General features: G+C 39.9%; 1 long non-coding RNA gene across 1 annotated transcript; it reads right to left on the reverse strand.

Annotated features, from left to right (window-relative positions):
- Window positions 1-426: 426 nt before the first annotated feature.
- LOC115307666 lies at window positions 427-9,965 on the reverse strand. Its single transcript, XR_003916007.1, has 3 exons — window positions 9,689-9,965; window positions 1,194-1,284; window positions 427-465 (listed from the first exon to the last, which is right to left on the reverse strand). It is a non-coding gene; the product is annotated as an uncharacterized LOC115307666 (long non-coding RNA).
- Between the last annotated feature and the right edge of the window lie 1,190 nt (window positions 9,966-11,155).

Raw genomic sequence — 11,155 nt, forward strand, 5'->3', positions numbered from 1 at the left:
CAGCAGCTGCTCAGAACAAAGGAGGGGTTGTAACTGGCATTTTGAGACCTGGATCACACTCAATCATCCCAGACCAGGATCCAGTTGCTTTAGTTACCGAAAGCTCCTGCCAGTAGGACTGTCTCATCATCTACAAAAATATGATGCACAAAGCCATGCCAGAAGCATCAAGTTACCAGATTCTCAGTTCCATGTGAAAAACTAAGTTACGGAGGGCTTAAATATTATGCCAGTGGTTACACAAAATGAGACCAGCACGCCCAAGTCCTGTGGGTAGTGAGCTCCTGCCCCACGTTACCTAGCACACAGGGAGGACAACGCAAACCAACAGCTGGAATTGGAACATTTTACCCATGCAAGCTCTTAGGGACAAGGCAACGTGATCTGCAACTAGTGGTTCTTCCAAACTCTGCAATACTACACTCACCTGTGTTGGTCAATGCCATTCAGAGGATATTTTGTTGGCTGCAAGAACATGAAAAGAATTATGTTGCACATAAAAGGAGTTGTGCTATTATGCATGCCCTCAGCTTTGTCCTGTCTCAGTTTTAATTAATACAAGTCAATGCTTTGCGAGGACAGGAGCAAGGCTGCTCTTCTTTTGAGGCCCTTCTTTCTGTAAATCTCTCCTGTCCCAGTTAAGCTAATCAACATTCTTACAACGCTTTTTCATATGGAACTGTCACTATTCTTTAAATGTGTTACTATCTACCAATAATTACCATTTTCTACAGCTTATAACACTTCTTTCTTTTTCATTAGCACTTCAAAATGTTCTCACGTTCTACAATATCTCATTAAACTGGAATCCTGATTATTTCTATTGTGCTAGCAAGTGTGTCACTGGCACTATAATGGTTATATTTTTCTATTTTAACTATCCAAATGAAGCAAAAATCAGTCTCATTTCATTCTTTCCAGACAAATACCAACTTCTTTTATTTAAGCATCTGTATTCATATTATACAATCCCTATTTATATTTCCAATGCTACACTACTCTACTTAAATGAAACATCTTTTCATGGCATGTTGTCTACAATCTTGCTGTCAGGACATAAGCATGCATATTAAGGCCAAATTATGAACAAGACTTTGGTAATTTCCATTCATTTTGAAGCTCTTCTTAGCACTGGAGTGGCAAACACTCCCTGTGTAGGTTGTCAGATGCATCTATGTTCATGTAATACTCACTTGCTTTTTCCCTGCCGTGCAAAGTTGGTGCATTATTACTTTGGGATGGCTGGAAATGTTCACTGTGAAGCAAGCCATGCCCAAGGACATCCTGGAAAAGCAAAAAATGGAAGGAGTAATCCAGTTCTTGAACACTGTCAATGTAAATATGAGCCAAGAGAGAAGAGATAACAAATAGATTATTAAGGCCAGTAAAAAAGGAATGATGACAGAAAGAAAACTGGATCTTTTCTGTGGGTATCACATCAAGAAGTAGTATGACAAAGAGTCACAAAAAGAAAATCAGGTGGTTTTGCAGATATTTATAAGGGTATGTGAGAGGGAGCTTCATGAGGAAAAGTGTTAAGGTTTACAGATGTGGACTTTCAAAAGCATCTAAGTAATTTTAGAACATGCACCCTATTGGCTTTTAGTAAGGCTGATACCCACAAAGCACTTTGAAAGTGCAGGTGTAATTTCTTTTCCTCCTGATCCACTTTTAAAATACAGATAAGTTACAGTCTAAACAAAAATAAATTGCTCTACTAAATAACGTCAAGCATAATTGTCTGAGAGTCCTAGGTGCTGTAAAATCATTATCTGGCCTTTGGTGAATGATTTAGACTGTCTGCAGTGATGTCTACTTCATAAGCAAGTTGTGGGCCACAATTAATCTTTTGCAAGGGTTCTATGAGAGTAGGGGAAACCAACTTTAAATGACCAAGCACTAAAGGCCTTTTACTTTCCAAAGCATTAGTATTTGAGGAGTATTGGTAGGAAGCAGGACTTGAAAGTACCCAATAGAGGCCAGGCATGTCTGGTTTGGGAACACTGCTTGAGCACAGGTGTGTCAGCTGCCTTAAGGATTCTCTTCTCATGGTGGGGTGCAGGACAAGATCTCCAATGGTCATGGTTTGTTTTTGAAGGGGGCCTGTCTAATACAGATAGGAAACAAAAATTTCAGTGGTCTGTGCAATCAGCCATTGCCCTCAGAGACAAAGGGGTTTTGGCAATTTATTCCAATCTCTCTTGATCTACTCTGAGGGGCAGATACTCCTCCTGCACTAGGAGAAATACAGATGCGCAGCAGGTAAATAGTAGCAGCCAACTCAGGAACTGAACACCAGTTAGGGAGCTGTTACTCTGACAGTGATAACAAGCTGTGCAAAGAACCACACGAGACAAAAATCCTATGTCAGAACTGAAGTTTTGGCTGGTGAGCAGCTGGAGTGGAAGGTGACCGACCTAAAGTGTGGCAAGTACCTTTTAGCCCTGACCAGGGGACAAGCCCAAGCCAGATCTTAGCTGAAAAACTGGAATGGCAATTCTTTTAATCACAAAGAACACTCCATATATTTGTTAGGTGTCTGATTTACATTAAGCTAAATGAGCATTAACAAACCAAGAGCAATTTATAGCCACTTAAATAAAAATTAATTTTCTTCTCTGTTATCCACATTTTCCTACTGTAGTTTATGACACTGTAAACCATCTGTGGTCCTTTCATTGCTTTAAATCTTTCTAGGAAAATAAGGATACCCAAACATATGGAACAACTACACAAAAAACCTGTCTGCTTTTTATTTGGGTAAGTTCCATATAAAGTATATATCAAGTTCTATGCCAGTATAAACCAGGTAATTCTTAAAAAGATGGGGCTGGATTTGTCTCATTTTTTAAAATGTTTTGGGCCATCACTGGTGAGTTTTCATTTTTAATATTGTAGATAATAGGCAGTAGAGAATTTTGTCTTCAATAAAGAAAAATAATTATTTTTCTAGATATATCTATGCTTTGCATGAAATTAACTTTTACTTCAAATAGGTCCTCTCCCAGAAGAATGAGATCATTGAAATCAGGACAGAAAAGTCCCTGACACATGATTCAACATAAATAAACTCCATAAGGTCAGTATATTTGTATAATCATGTTATTTATAACACTGAACATTTGCTTCTACGCTGCACTGCTCAAAGCATTTTCTTTCCAACCAATTTCAGTGCATAGAGAGCATCAGAAAAAGACTGTACTTCCCTCTGATTAAAAGAAATCTGATATTGAAACTGGAACTGATTGAGCCTGTGCCCAACTGTTCAGAGAAGCAATTATTTTACACATTAACCTAAGCTCCCCTCAGCAGCTACTGTAAGTGAAGAACATGTCAGATCGTGGTTTCAGATGAAGACAAAATACCACCACTATTGAATTATCACAGGCTCCATCTGTGCTGAAATTTAAAATGGAATCCAAATAGAAATATGTTTACACAGTTTCACGTTTCAAAGTATACCTTTGACCCTGCATTGCTCTCCTGTACCCCATAATACTTTTTGTCATGGATCTTAAGTAAGCTTTTGGTACAGAAAATTGTCTTAGTGATCCAAACCAAAGAATTCAGCTATTCAAACCAAAAAATGGTTTCAATTGCGTTTGTTGTTATGCATTTGAGTTGGTGCATGTAATACCACACAAAGGGTCAAAATACGGACAGGATGGCTTATTTTTGAAGATTATCACAGATTCTAAACCAAAATATTCTGAATTAAGATATACTGCTTTGTTGCTAAGAATTCTTCAGGGGATTTGAATATTGGAGCTGAATTAAAAAAGCAAAAACCCCACACTCTAATAGGTAAATGAAATTGCAGCTGTGCAAACTCTTCAAAACAACCACTAAACTGCATTGACATTTCTGGCAGAAGATAGAAACTAATTGTACATTCCGATTACCAGTGTGACTACCCTGTGTCTTAGGGCTAAATTAGTCCTTGTGATCTGCTCACTTAAGTGTGAAATCCTCATGGATGTCTGTACAAGACCAACATAATTCACTTCTTATGTTGCCCCTGATTTTGGAGGATATATGCTAGTGGGCCTGCATCTGACTTCTGTTTCATTAAACATGCTTGCATATTTGCCTAAAATACCCTTTATTTTCCTTCCCTCGTTATTGTCCAGAGTTACAGTGTTCCTCATTCCACAGGACTTCATTGCTAGGTGAACTTACTCAGTTCCCACAATGTGTATGATCTCTCTAGTGTTTCAGGATGTCCTGACCTGGAAGTCAGACACCTTTGCAGACAGACACCCCTGCTCGGGCTGGACCTAAGCTGGATATCTCCATCAGGCAGTGTAGGTTAGATGCAGTCAGAAGGATGACTGAGGATGAAAGGAACTCCTGTCAGAAGTTTTCAACACAGAGTGTTTAATGAATAAGTCAGAGTATCATGAACATACCAAGGAAATACTGAGTTGGGACTTATCAGCTGGGACACTCTTTTAAAAACGAAACATGAATAAATCAAACAATTACTTGCTTCAGAACTATATGCAAACAGCTGCTGGGAAAGAGTCAAGAGTCAGAAGGGAGCTAGTGGTGAAACTGCAGACCTCTGAAGTTTGCCTTAAGGTCCAAGCAGCATATTTTTAAACAGAGACCAAAAAAGAAAAAAATATGCTAAGAGAAACTTGTCAGTGATGTACAACTGACAAATTCATTTGGGATTTTTGATGGCTTAAGTGGAAGAAGAAAAATCATGGCTATGACCTGGAACAAAATGCTCAGACCCTGGGAAAACCAATGCTTAATCTTTGGCAAAATAATTAGAACAAATGAAGTCATACAGTCCATGAAACAGATGAAGCCCGACCAGTGGTAGTACCAGCACTATGGAAGTAAGAGAAAATCTAGACTCTACGTATGCTACCAAAAAAAATCAAAAAAAGAAAAAAAACCCAAACAAACAAAAAGAAAAAAACCTCTCATACAACAAAGGCCCCCCAAAAAACTAAGAGAAGCACCAAGATCTCAGAGTTTAAAAATGGATATTGCATGGTGCATAGATCTTATCTGCTTCAGCAAACACAAGGCAAAACAAGACAGAAGATAAGATTCAAGACACAGTAGATTATTTCACTCAGGATGAGGCTGCACACATCAGTAGAGCAGAAAAGTCTCAGGCAATGATGACCAGTTGAGCATTACAAGCGTCCCACTGAAAATAATGAGATTTCTTTTGTTCCACATTATCAGGCATATACTGAAACATTTTTTAGCTCAGGGCAAGGGATTCCATACAAGCCAAAATGCTGGGTTAGTGAAAGAAGTGTTATAAATGTAAGGTAACCACTAAAAAAAGGTGCATAGGGGTGCTGGATTCCTCACAGGATACATACTCATATTAATACTGGAAAATCCTCAGGCTCTAATAAGATACACACCAATCAAGCCATGGGCATGTCTGTCAGGGATAAATTTTTTGTTCTGTGAAACTTTACTTTCTACTCTTTTTTTTTCATTTCCCCTTATATTTTTGGACTTGTTTTTAATGATAATATGCATTTGGTCCTCAGTTATTCCTTCAAATGTCATCCATAAAACATATAACCAGGAGATCTGACAGCATCTTTGATATTTGGTCTTGGACAAATGACATCCTTTTATGGTATCCTTTACAATACACATAGATAATATATGAAGAAGGAGACAGCAGAAATGGATAAGTTCGAAAGGTGATTTGCACTCCTCATACAAAGAAATGGCAATAAAAATAGGAGATTTATGATACAATTTACTCCTTCATTAAGCAGCAGACATTGTATGTGTCAGCCAACGGCTGAGGATTTCAGTATGGGTTCTGCCTAGTGCCTCATTAAAAACTGATAAAAGAAACAGCAGTCTAACTTAAGCTAAATCTGCTGCTTTTCCAAATGAAGTATGCTGTCACGTTTTTACAAATTAGAATATATATCCATGTCTATTTGGATGCACGTGCAACTAACCAACATACCACTAAAATGTTAGAAATATCACATTGTGAAAAACCTGTTAAGCCAGTTGTGCGTATTATGCAGTGAAGTACAATGCTTGATATTTTCTTCACCTCCTGAATCTCTTCTTTCTTGAGAAAGGTGTGATATTTGATGCATCTTTTGGGGAGGATTCACTGAGGTATGCATTGTTCTCTGTCATAGCCTCACAGCTGACTTCCACAGTCCGTATTCTGTCTAATTTCTGAGTCACAGACGACCTTGCAGGCAATCAACTTTTATTACTTTCTGTCAGATAGCGGGGTTGATGTATAACTCTATTTCTATAAACAGGCTATTTCCTCAGCAGGTATCTGCATTTTATCAAATGTATCACTTATCAAATGAACCTCTTCATATAGACCCATTTTTTCTTGGTTTAAGAGCAGTTTGTACTTGAAAGAGATGATCACCATTACAAGTTTTTTCCTGAAAATAGTATGTATCATTGCACATAAATTCCTACACAATGCCACATTTTCATTTGTATTGCAAATGTATGCATGCAAAATAAGCATTTGCACAAGCAAAATAAATAAAGGATTGCATAAATTCGAGTTTGGCATAACTTAGTCTGATTTTCTACATTTAAACATCTAGCCTTACACATCCCAGACATAAACAGTTTATGTCAACTTTAAAATCTGGGACATTTACAGATGAACATTTTGTGCAGTGCAAGATAAAAAGAAGAGATATGGAGCCACCATAAGTTCACTTCTTAGACTGTCAGGGCTTTGAAAAGTTATGCACATCTCACTGGTGAAACATTAAGCTGTTGGCATATGCACTGCCTCTGGGTAGTTGCTGTGAATGTTTGGGTACCTTCTTGACCTCTGTGGGATTTCACTGATATAATTCTAAATTTCACAAAGGCATAAGTGAAGAACGACCAAAGAGAGTTTAATGCACAGCTAGGTTTCCAGTTGCTCAAATATCAAACTAAGCATCATTGTTTTGCTAGGGGTAGTATATTCACTTTCTTTAGGGTGTGCAGTGAGACAGACACCAGTGAGAATAGTATATTTGGTAACAAGCAAATTGGTTCGTGCATGTAATGGAGATCTGAGAGAAAGATGGTGTGCAAAGATTTGCCAGTTATCCTCTTGAGTAAAAGGATGAAATACAAAACACACCCATCACAGTGGACAAGCTGAACCCCTTACTGAGACAGAGGACTTAGTGAAGAAGGCAGATATATCTGGCAAAGAAGCCTGAATCTAGACATAGTATTTCAGTCAAAATAAATCTGAGCCACAGAGATGCTAAACCACAGAGATGCTTCTTACTCCTGGAAATTTTCCATGCCAGATCCGGTCTATCCTTTTATCTTATGTGGATATGCTTGCCTTTTAAGGCATCAGCTTTCTGGCCCTACAATCCCCACTGTAGGTCTTTTAAGGCCTGTTTCTCCTTAAACTTTTCGATGTCTCAGCCTAATGCTGTGGCAGATTATTGCCACAGAAATGCTGAGGAGCAACCTAGATCTCCCACCATGGCTGGACTGCAGCCTTTAATCACAGCTGATAATAGTCACTTGTCTGAAGCTCCTCCCTTTCAAGGCAATTACTGCACAGGTCTTGAATACCAAGTGCAATCTCTGCAACATCTTTCTGTTGCAACTGAGAAAAATTAATACAGATTTAGTAATAAAGCCACGTTCCGTCAGAGGTTGCTCCTTGACATGGCAAATATATTTATATTATATATGCAAAACTGAATCATGGCAGATTGTATCTGCAGGAGGCAAAACAGCTCCGTCAAATCAAAGCTTCTCTCCTCAAAAAGAAACAATTGCATCATGATAAGAGGTTTCAGTGAGACACTGGGGCCACATGCTGCGCTGTCTTGATTTTTGGATAAATAAACCTGTGCCCTGTTGTTTATCAGATGAATAAACCTTTGGGACATGTGACAGCCTACAACTAGAACACGATGATTCAACATTCAGGCATTTTTAATCAACACTCCAAAAGGAAAACACTTAATTAATACCTAGCAAACATTATCTAATTGAACCTTACAGTGCTCTCAAATGCCTGGCTACTACTCTTTACACTCAACAGATACCAACCTGCAGTTAAATAAGCTGTTTGCAGCCACCCATGGAGTTGATATCGAGGCCATGATCAGCACTCAGGAGCTCCTGACTCACGGTGCAGTTTCATGTTACGGTGGAACTGTTCCAACCCAACCTGTGACCGAGAAGGGAAGGCAGCTCCTCATCTCCCCCGACCTCCTGGTGCCTGTCTTGCACCAGATTTAGCAGTGATGCAACCACACAGCCAAGTCACACGTCGCTCACCGCCAGACACCCTGAACCTCCTGCAGGTGTGTGGGATCCTGCCACTCAGGGAGACTGAACTCACCACCGTACATCCAGTGTGGAGACCTCTACACCAGCAGGAGGTCCAGCACGTCAGACGGGTTCATGTGGGTGGCACAAGGAACGGGCAGATGTTGCACCCAGAGCCTCACCAGCCTTTAGGACAGCCCCCTTACCTACAAAACGTTCTGCTAGAAAGCATTCATCTCGTGCACAAGGACAAAAATGCCTGTAGGCTGATAGGGCATCTTTAATCCAGAATTCTTAGTAAAAAGTTTCCTTTTTGCCTTACTGTCTTTAAGACTCTTGAGTTATTATGGAGATGCCACCGTGATAAACTTTCTGCTGCTATTTGTGCTGTTTCACAGTAAGAGTAATTATTATTTAACAATAACTTTTGCTCTTGATGAAACATGAGGGGGGTTTTTTCTTACTTTTTCAGAGAAAATATTTGAAGATATATTTTATTCACTAAAGAATTCATTTATTTTTCATTTTGTCACAAGTTAGTGATATATTTAGATTTCACTGTAAACAGAGGAACAGTCAAAGCTCCAAAATTTAACTAGTAATTAGAGATTGGTAATTGCATACCTAATAGCAAGGTTGTGATTGGAATCATCCCCCCAAGTCCAGGTTATTCTTAGCTCTGAGATCACAGGCACATTCAGTGACTCAACGAAACATCGTAACTCTCAACCGCTTGTTTCTCAGTGCCAGTTCTATTACTTGACACACATTCATTAAATAAGGAGTATGCACACTCGGACATCTGGATGCAAACAAGATTACTATTTCCAAGCTTCTGTGCTAGAATTACCCTCCCTGCAACTACACAGTTCTAGCTAACAATTTTAATTTTTATCAGGGCTGTAGATTTTCAGACCTTTCTGCGGCTTTTTGGGAGAAATTGCCGCATGTACACAGTGATCGCTGTGACCAGGCTCAGGCAGAATGGTCCCGCGCTGTGGGACTGTCGAGAGACTGATCCCTTATCCCAAGCAGCGGGCACTGCCTGCCCTCCCACCCGCAGCGCTGTGTAAACAAAGGGCAAAGCACTGACCTCCTGCTGAGCCCTTGGATCTCCCAGCTCACAGGAGCCCCCGATCCTGCTAATCTGCAGCTGCTCGTTCTTTCAGCATTCCCCAAATCCTCATGTGCTTGCAAACCATCTGTATGCCTCCACCTTTTCAGATAACTCTTCCAGCTCTTCCACATTTGCTCCTCTGCTATTTGTGGCAACTGCTTGTCTTGTCATCCCTCTGTTTTTTCTACTCCATCATATAAGCCTGCAATACCAACTGCCTTTCTTCACTTCTCCACCTCTACTCTCTTTCTCATAAACCCCAGTGTATCTGAGCACCTTTGCAGCTTCTCATACCTCCAAACTTTCTTTCTCTTTCCACTGTTCACATGATTCTCTGCCCAGTTAAGGTCTCACTTTACCCCTTTCCATAAATGTGTCTCTGGCATCCTGCTTTCAGTTCTTCTTACTTTCAGAGTTCTGTTTGAGCTCCTGAGTGGACTCGTCTTCCCATCTGGCTCCAGAAGATACCTAGAAAAATAAATAAAATTTAAAAAAAGGAGAAAGTTTGTACTAGTGAACTTGAAAAAATTAAAACCTTCTTAGTACTTATCACAAAAGGCAGAGCATTAAAGTCCACGGGTATACAAGCTACACAACCCAGCACCTTCTTCAAGGTTAATTTTTTTATGGATATTATTAACTACAAAGTCCTTTTGAAAAAAAAAAAAAAAGAACATATCATTCTAGTATAATGTACTTTACAAACACAATTTAGATAATTAAGATGTTGGTGGTAACAGTCTCTGACCTTTGTTAAGTTCTTGTAAAAAAGCCCTTGATCAACACAATTTATACTGGACTGTAGTGACTCAGTAATTGCACAGGGATTTCTAGAACCAGACTTTACATCTGTGAGGAGCAAACAGAAAACTGGAGGACAGAGGAGAAAAGTTCAAGTTATCTGAGTAGTTTAATTGGGCAATTTAAATATTTTATAAACAGTGGACTCAATTTTCAAGTTAACTCTGAGCTTCTTGATTTCGTGTTTTGTTTTTTTGACAGCTGGAGTATCTTACAGCTGTCCTTGTAGTGTTTGTGGGTCTTTTTCTAAGTTAACAGTATCTGTCTTCAAGCTAAGCTCCAGCTCAGATTCTGCACCTGTTCTACTTCAAATACTACCAGGGATTAATTGGGCTCATCTTCCCTACTCTCCTGATGCTGAATAACAGGTATTACTCAACCTCATAGCACACAGATGTTTGGATGAAGCAACAGAGAACCAAGGAGAAGGCTTTGCCAGCACACCCAGCTTATGTCACCAGTGAATTGGCCTAAAGGATTTTATTTGAGTAAGGAAGTGGAGTTTGGTTTCCAGCTTGTTTACGGGTGATCATGGTTTTAACACAACTTTGTGACTTTTCACGTTACCTGGTTCTCAAGAGGTAACATGGCCAAGCTGGGTGGAGCCCTGAGCAGCCTGATCCAGTGGGTGACATCCCTGCCCACGGCAGGGGGGATTGGAACAAGACGACTTTTCGAGACCCTTCCAAGGCAAACCATTCTGTGATTCTGTGATTGTATGATAACACTTAGCCCCTGAAAACTGCGGAACTTCGGGGATTTTGTTTGTTTGTTTGTTTTTTCCCTCGTGCTGGAAACGAGGTATGAAAACGCAAGGCACATTACCAAGGTAAGGATGGGGACACCCTCGGATGCGTGTCGGGCATTAACTGAACAGCAGAGGCTCCTCTGCGGGAGCGCTGCCGGCCGCAAGCACGCCGGCACCCAAACCCCAGCAACAGCTGAAGGAACCACGAGCGG

Source organism: Manacus vitellinus, unplaced genomic scaffold (assembly GCF_001715985.3).
Source record: "Manacus vitellinus isolate BGI_N305 unplaced genomic scaffold, ASM171598v3 scaffold_0_pilon, whole genome shotgun sequence".
Lineage (NCBI taxonomy): Eukaryota > Metazoa > Chordata > Aves > Passeriformes > Pipridae > Manacus > Manacus vitellinus.